Genomic DNA, 8,887 nt, shown 5'->3' with positions numbered 1-8,887 from the left:
GAGAGAGAGAGAGAGAGAGAGAGAGAGAGAGAGAGAGAGAGAGAGGGAGAGAGAGGGAGAGAGAGGGAGAGAGAGCGCGGTTTTCTCCATCGTCCCGCGTAAGAGCCTCTAAGTGCAATCTCCACGGCAGTTACGAGCCTCTAACCCGCTTCGGTGCATTCCAGCTTGCGCTCGAGCTCGAGCGTAAAATAGCAGCGAGAGCTCGATCGATGCAACGCGCGAGATCCTCGTCGAAGCTGCGAGGACGTTCGAACATCAACAGAGAGCGCGCGCGCAACATTACTCCGTATTATCTGAGAGGGACAAGGGAGGACGCGTCTATATATGTAAATTAATATCCTCGTTCGTTCATTCTTCCCGCGGCGCTCCCGGCCGTTCCGCATGAGCTCGTCGTGTTATTCAGACAGACTCGTCGACGATTCGTCTCGCTCGTTCGTCATTCGCGCGAGATTCCTTCCTTCCTTCCTACCTACTTACCTACCTACTTACTTACTTACTTGCTACCCGCATTTCGTCGTTTCCGCTCGTTCGTCGTATTTTCACGTGGTACCGCGAGCATTAGCGGTCTCCGTCCGTCTCTGTCCTAATCTGACTAAATCATTCTTCCCCCGTATATCCGACCGACTGTGAGAAGTATCGTGTTCACCCCAATGGACGTTTAAACGGACACAATAGGACTGCGATTCGCTCGACGTCCGAGGGTGCGCTCACTCGCTCTCTCTCTCTCTCTCTCTCCCACTCTTCCTCCCTTTCTTTCTCTCTGCTAAGCCACAAGCAGAAATAATAACTCGTGTAATACTCGGCTACACGCCGCACGGGCCCACCCCACGTATTAAATAAATATAACGTCCGCGTAATATAGCCGTTATAGAGGAGAGAAAGAGGCTGTCGGGCGCGGTCGACCCCGTTTGCACCCCATCAATTGCATGCGGTTGTCTATCGCCTCCCCTGCCTCCCCCTTCCCCTCCTCCCGCGCCCCTTATGTCCTAGCCGCAATATAAACCACTATCGCACGCGGCGGCGGGGGTGGAGGAGGGCGGTAGTGGTGGCGGTGGTGGTAGTGGATCGTCACGCAGCTGCCATACCTGTGTCTCGTTTAACGCCGAAATAGTGCCGGGCAAATAGTCACGTGCGCCGGCTCCAATTGGATTTGTTCCACCTGTTATGCGCCGCGTAGAGTACGCTTTCCCAAGTACGCGAGAGAGACTCGTCGTTAGGATTTCGTCGCCACGTCGCCGGTGGACACGCGACGACGATGCGCGATGGTGGTGCCGGGAGACGGTTTTACTACGCGAGAGCTGGAGGATCTAATTAAATTTTTTCACCGGAGAATTGTGCTTGAGGCTCTTAGGCGTGCAAGCAGATGAAACGACGTGAGCATATGAGAAGAACGTTGTTGTATGTGCGTAAAGAAGACAGCGTCAAAATTGAAATTGCTGAAATTTTGTGAGAGAGATTGAAGAATTGAAGGGATTCCTTTCAAGATTTTAATCCTCTCGGCTTGAAGAGCGGTTTTCAGCGAGAGAAAATTCAGGCATTGTACTTCGCGGTTCAGGATGTTCAGTTTTTCTCGCGACACGCGTGAAACGCTTGAAGCGCCTTTAAATCGTAAAATATAGATCCGGCGCTCCGATACTCGTGCGATCGACGAGACTTGACCGATCCCCTTGTCCGGGGACTATCTTCCCCCTGTTTGTCGAAAAATATCCGCAGATAAGAACGACACGAATGGGGGCTTCCCCCGGTGCGCGACTTCCGTTTTCCGTGTTTATTCAGGGCTATCACGAATTACACACGTCGACGGGATGTTCGCACCCCACTAGTCATTGACTACCACTTGATCCCGAGCAGGGTCAGAGCGAGAAAGTGAGTGTGCGAGTCGCGCGCGTCAGAGTTGTGGGGCGGAAATCGTGGCGTGTCAGTGGTGGCCCATTCGTCGGCGGGCGCGTCGCGATTATCCGCGACGATCCATAATCCATGATCTGTGAATGGGCGCCCCGACAAATACGCGTTCTCGGGGTGTCCGTGCCGACCCGTTTTCGCCGGCTGTGGCCCCCTCCTTTCGAATATGAATATAATATCGCAACCCCGCCACTTACGAAATGATTTATCAATTGAGCGCCGCCGACCCCGGGGTACTGGTGTTGAAATATTATAACATCATTCCCCACGGCTCACCCTAATATTATCCCCCCTAGCCGGCCGCCATTAACATAACAATGTCGACCTAATTGCGGCCTAATCGGCGCCACAGGGCGAAAGCCGGACAGGCAGTGCGGTGCTTCTCTCCTCTCTTCTCCCGCTCTATCTAACCCCCTCGTTCTCTTTCTCTCTCTCTCTATATTTCTCTTTTTTTCATTGGTTTCTTCATTCTTTTCATCGATCTTATCTACGCACCAAGATTATCCGCATTACGGATGGAATAATTCGATGCTGATCCTCGGGTTGCGAGGCGATATGTAATTATCGGCGCGAAAATCGCACTCAGCAAGCACTCGTGGCGCTTGAAATTGAAATTTCTTTCGCACGTTTCATTAGTGAAATATTTCGCGAGCGCGAGTTATGGAAAAGAGAGAGAAAGAGGTAGATCGCGCACGACAGAACGACATGCAAAAACTTCGATAATCAATTTCCCTCGAAGTAGCTGCCGCGTGCGCGCAGCTCGGATGGATTTGACCTTCGCAATAAAGCATGCGAATGTTTACTACATTTTCGCATCCTCGTGATACACCTCTCGCGCTTAGATCCACGACCAACGAACGAATGAGCAAATGCGCGTACTGAGATCCGACCCGAACGGACGCAATGCGGACGGCGGAGAAACGTCGGCACGAGTTTGCGGTCGCGACTAGAATCTGTGCTCGTGGATTTTTTCCACAGTTGTTCTCTACTCCTCCTCTTCTCCACTGCTCCTTTATATCCGTCTTCATTTGTTCCTCCCGCGGACCCGGCAGACCGCTTACCGCAATTCCAGATGATATCGCGCGGCGTATTTTTTTTTTTGCGCCGTCGCCAATCGCAATTCCTCGCTGTTTTTCCCATCTAAATGGCACACACAGTCACGCGGTGGTGCTCTCGCGCGAAATCTTTTCTGCAATTCCTTTCCTACAATTTGCCGGGATCGTTTCTGCTCGAGATGGGTGACCATCTTCGCGCGCGCGCACGAAGATGAGTGCTTATCTTAAGAAGTTTAAAAAATAGAAGAAAATTTCCATTGGCTCGTGAATCATTCCCGGTTTCGCCCGGATAATTTTATTGAAACGGGCTTTTTTATTCTACAACTTTTTAATCCACTTCACTCGTTGAATATTCTTCTCGCGTTATAGTCCTCTCAATATTTTACATTAATGTGCCAACCACCGTACTGTATGTATTTCCCGTCGATATGTGACGAATTCTAGAGCTCCAAATAGCCAACTGAAGTAAATGTCTCAATGAGTAAACTAATAAGAAATTACTATCAGTTTTACATTTTCATTAACAATTAAATCAGGTAATTACTAGCAAAACTACTATTTATATAAAATTTGGTTTGCCAACTATCGAAAAGTATAGGACATAAAATAATTAGTATCAATTATAATTTTAATGAGATAGCCGGCTTACCAGTGATAAACTGAAAAATGTACAATAACTGAATGCCAAATGCCCATTGAATAGTTTAATTTGGCATAAAGTAATATCTTTTAACAAAATTTCAAAGGCTTCTCTAGAAGTATTAAATACAAATATGTTATTAGCGTTTCAATCACATTGGGACAATATTCAATTACTGGGACATTTATCTTACCGCGGCGGCGAGCGCGTCTCTTCGCGTGCACGTGGACGCGCATGCGTTCTCCACGCATGTCTCATAAAACACCGACGCCGCGCCATTTCATTATCGCATTATTATTTTCCCCTTTATTGCGCGCCAAACGGCAACGTGCGACAGAGACAATGCAGACAGGTCTGTTCTTTTTCGTTGAAGTGTATACTTACGGAGTTTGAAAAGGAACAGATACCCGGCTCGAAATCTTAGTCCTACTTTCGACCCAACTTCTGACATCTGTATAGTATATTCTGAAAGTTTGATGTAGGTTAGATTTAGTATAAGCGGAAACATAAGTCCTGCTTGGCTCCCCTAAATGATAGAAAACGCACAAATGCTCGTAGTTTCTAAAGAGGACCTCTGGATCAAAGCTGTAGGTTAAATAGAATCAAAAGGGGTTGATATAGGTTTCAGATTATCAAAGTGAACGATAAATAAAACATGGAGGTCGAAAGAAGGATCAAAATTTCGACTTGGGCATGTAGTTGAGACTTTATAGGGTCAAAAAAAGATGAGAACTAGTGCAATATAGTGCAGGGAGCGCAGCGAAAAAAAGGACGGACTAAATGTGCGCCGGCTTATCACGTCGGTCACGGTTCGCGACAGCTTCAGTAACCGCAGTAGAAACCATCCCAGCGCGTTTTCTCGAATGCGTTTTCTCCAAATGCGCTCAATACTTCACCTCCCCTACTCTTATCAACGGATGACAGCGCGAGCGACAGTCAGGTGAGGCTGTATCTCGCGCTGAAATCACATCTCTCTCTCTCTCTCTCTCTCCGCTCTTCGTTTGGTTAGTTTTTCTTTTTTGGATTTCTCTTTTTTTTTTCATGGAAGTGCTACAGCTCGTGATTTCGCGCGACGGCTCCACAGCGAGCACGAGTAACAAAGCATCACGTTGCGCTTTTAGCGTGATGAGACGCGTGATTCGCACGCGGAACCGGCCTCCCTTAGAAGAAGGTGCGCTCTTCTCCTTGGAACGATTTATCATTTCCCTATGAGTCTGCCGGGCGATATCTGCGCTGCTGCGGCAGCATTCGCAGCAGCTACACCTGGACGACGTTCCCGACGACGACGACGACCGGTCGGCAATGGCCGATCCTAGAGGCGGACAGAGGAAGAAAGAGGAAGAGAGGACGAGAAGAGCGAGAGGAACAGCGTGATGCTGCTGCTGCTGCACGTAGCGTTCGCATGATGTGTTCCCGAGTACGTATGCAGATAATGGATGTGGGGGAATACAGTCGGACGTATAAAGACCCCACGCAGGAGATACGGCGGAATGGAGGCCATCTCTTCGCGCGCGTTTTCTCTCTCTCTCTCTCTCTGTTCTCCTCTCTTCTCTCTCCTCTCCGTTCCTGCTCCTCTCTTCCCCGGGAACTCATCCTACGTGTATTCGTTTCTCGTCGCCCTAACCGCGCGCACGGAGGCTCGTTTCTTCCCGCTCGCGCCCGCTCATACTCGTGTTTATATATAGGAAGCAGAAGATCAAAGAGCGAACCTTCGCTTAGCTTAGCATCAACGCCGTTTCGCTCGGGGAACCGGCCCATCGTCACCGAGATAGGTTGGGCGCTGCGGATGATGATGGTGGTGGTGGTGGTAGTGGCGGCGGCAGAACTGCCTGTATCACGGGGGTGGAAGGGAAGCGCGTTACCGATATAAATGTTATGCCTAGAGAGAGTGTTATGGGAAGAGAGAGAGACAGACAGAGAGAGAGTGCGCGAGAGGAAAGAGCGGACGACGGCGGCGGTGCGATTGATCTAACGAGGAGTCGCGCACATCCGTCGCGGCGAGATCTCGGAATTGAAACAAACGGAGCGTCCCGTTCGCTTCGATCTCGTGGCATCAGCTGGGCGCGGTAGGTCTGATTTGCCAGCGCGAGCACGAACACCGGAAACCACGTCCCGCCGTCGCAGGCGAATTGGAAGCGAGGTAATCTCGCGCGAGTTTGCGGTCGCGTCGTTACGGGGACCGCCAAGTATGCGAGAAATGGGAACTCTTCGCGCCGATGTGTACGAGCTCACCTCGGGGGAACGCGTGAGTCGCAGAGCCTGTTGCGTTTCCTTCGCGTCGCAAACTCTTCACCACTTTGATACATTGAATTTCTAGAGTCTTCTCTGCCAACTATGCTGACTCCCTTCTCGCACGGTACGACATTAATTCATTGACAGGACCAATTTTCGTTACGCAATCAGAGGGTTGTAAGGCAACACTATCAATTCATGGCATATTCTCTGTGATGCTCCAAAAAAACCTTGTTCTCGCGATGAAGTTAAACCTTTTGTCTGCACTCTACGATTTCAAAAGAGATCCTTTCCGTGAATTTTGCAAATGAAACCGTGAACAAGTGCTGCTGGCAGAAAATCCGGTTTTTCCAAATTGTTAATGAGGAAGGGGATGTTAATAACTGGTTTACCCTACATAGTAATGTCAAGCGTAATATTGTTAATCCTCCGCGTACAATGTTGAATATTCGTTCACCAAGTTTCGAAAGTTCAGGAAAATTTCAAAATGGCGTGTCAATCTATTTGCAGATTTCGATTTTATCACGCTATTATATCATACTAAGGTTTTTCTATATCTCTGGAAAAAAACGTGTCCAAAAATATTGACTTCCAACAAAGTTACGGTAGTTCAAAGTTACCCCGAGTACTGTATGTTTAAAAAAAAAATACGACTGCACGCGGAGAGTTAACTGCTGATAATTTTCACTGAATTTCCAAGCTGCAAAGGCGGAAATTTAGAAGAAAAATGCTCGTGGGATGATTGCAAGAGAACATCGCGTTCAAATTGTTTAATCATCCACGATGATCTCTCTTTCGATCTCTTCCTCCCTCTCTCTCCCTCTCTCTCTTTCTCTCTCTTGCTCGCTCGCTGTGTCTCTCCTCTTTTTTTTATCTCGCTGGATCGGCCGTTCGGCGCAAATGAAATATAACGAGGCAAAGGGGGGGTCCGAGGAGAGAACGAGAGGCGCGAACGATAGTTACGGGCCCGCTAGACGAAACTGCACGGAACGTAATCGCGTTAACCTTCGAAAATAGAAACACCTCGCGCGTTCTCGGCTGAATAACCGGCCCAACGACATTACAGCGATCGCGCCTGTGATCAGAGGCGCGCCTGCATCGCCGGGACAATTAATGTAATCACGCTGAAAAATAACTCGATATCGAATTTGACGCGGCACAAAGAGCGAGAGAGGCGCGCGGGCGGGCGACAGAAGAGGCGCGCGCGAACCACGAAATACGAAAAGTTCCATTGTGTTGTGATCGCATCGCGGCGGCGATGGGGCAGTAATTCGATATCGTTTAAACAATAGCGGTCAAATTTCGCGTTATACATTCGGAGCGGTTATTACTTTGTTGTTGTTGCTTTTTTTTAATTCTAATTTCTCTCGCGGCGCCGCCATCGCCTACGCCCGACGATGACGATAAAAATGGAGGAGGCTCGTGTCGCGCTGTTTTATTTATTTTTTTTGTTTCTCCCCCCCTTCCTCCGTCCCTCTTCCGTCACTCCCGTTGGCGAATCGAGTTGTACACCGACCGCGTTATCAATCGCGCGCTCCTCGAGTATCCCCGCGATAAAACCACTCCTGTTATAAATCGCGTCGAAACGTTGCGAATTCAATTGCGCGAATACTTAAAATTAAACTCCCGGTATTTGACGGGCGCGCCACGGTGCAAACAAGGGCGGCGCAGAGAGGAATGGCGTGACGGCGAAATCCCACGCTGACGGAACTCGCGGAGCGCGCTCGCGCACGTTAATCCTGGGCAGCTACCGCTATCCTTAGCGGATCATTCGTTTACGAGCCCCTATACATATATATGTACATATAGTCGGGATCGCAACGACGTGCTAATTACACGATGTTCCGTGTAACGAGATGCGGGTCCCGAGGGGGTTGCCCTTTTCGAACTGGATAGTGGGATAGGCCGGGTCGGAAGGAGGAAGACCAGTCAGACGGCGGCGAGTTCCTGGTAGTCTCCCTTTTTCGCCGACCGCTTAAACGATATCCCTCTCTCGTTCTCAACGTATGTTTTCCCCCTCGTTCTTTCGCGGCCAAAAATTTCGCGTTCCGGCCCGTCGAAATCATAGGCTGTGTTTCTCTCTCTCTCTCTCTCTCTCTCTCTCTTTCTTTCTCTTTCTCCTCCTCTCTCTCTCTTTTTCTCTTTCTCTCCGTGAGTCCCGAGTTGCATCGGCCGAACAGGTCAACTGGCCTCTCCCGGGCCCGCGTCTCTCCTCGTAGTCGTGTAATTTATAGCGGAAGACAGACCTCGCTCTCTTCTCCTTCTCTTTTCCCGCGTACCCCTGCCGCGCCACCTCCGCACCACGAGACGCACAATTAATGCCGTCACGACCACTTTTGGAGCTTGCCGTAACCGCGGAAGACGATCGTTCGATATCTCCTGCCGAGCCGCGTCGCGGCAAAAAAACCGCGATGATTCATTTATTCCCTCCGCACTTCTGCACTCGCTCTTCTCTACAATACGTTCGAGAATAACCTAGGTGTCGCCCGTCGTGAATTGAATGGCTGACTTGTCCGTCCCGAGTACGATATGTCCAATACAGATTTACCAGCGCTCGCGTCTTCGGCAAAGGACTCGGTGAGACAGAGAGCGGAAAAGGCGGGAGGGGAAAGAGAGAAGGAAGCAATACAAATTAGGTGGAATTTGCATGGACGTGTCGATTAATGGGTCTCGCATCGTACCGCGAAGGAGGCGCGTCCGATCGACGTGTGCCCCCGAGGCTCCTACGCTCTCGACGCCCTGGACCCGGTTATACGGCCCTGGGCACCCTCTTAGGGCCGACAAACAACCTGCTGCGACGGGTGCTACCGCTGGTGATGGAGGCCGCGTATTATCCTCTATTAATATCATAATATAAACATAACTCGCATGTGCGAGTCGGCGAGTTAATAACGAGCGAGAGCAAGTGAGAGAGAGAAAGAAATGAAACGGGACAGGAATGTGATCGGAGAGAGGGAGACGAAACGAGACGGGGACGAGAGAGTGAGAGAGATAGATAGATAGAGAGAGAGAGAGAGAGAGAGAGAGAGAGAGAGAGAGAGAGAGAGAGAGAGAGAGA

The 8,887-nt window shown here is 49.8% G+C and overlaps 1 protein-coding gene across 1 annotated transcript in view; it reads left to right on the top strand.

The window, feature by feature from the left end:
- Positions 1-8,887, top strand: part of LOC116847117 (protein pangolin, isoforms A/H/I/S-like) — a 174,129-nt gene that overhangs the window by 99,863 nt on the left and 65,379 nt on the right. The gene's annotated exons all lie outside the window — the stretch shown is intronic.

The sequence above is a fragment of the Odontomachus brunneus genome, unplaced genomic scaffold (genome assembly GCF_010583005.1).
Source record: "Odontomachus brunneus isolate Ranch 3 - 2012 unplaced genomic scaffold, Obru_v1 Obru_scaffold_074, whole genome shotgun sequence".
NCBI classification, from domain to species: domain Eukaryota; kingdom Metazoa; phylum Arthropoda; class Insecta; order Hymenoptera; family Formicidae; genus Odontomachus; species Odontomachus brunneus.
Note: the sequence above shows the minus strand (reverse complement) of the source record. Positions and strands in the feature narration are given on the sequence as shown.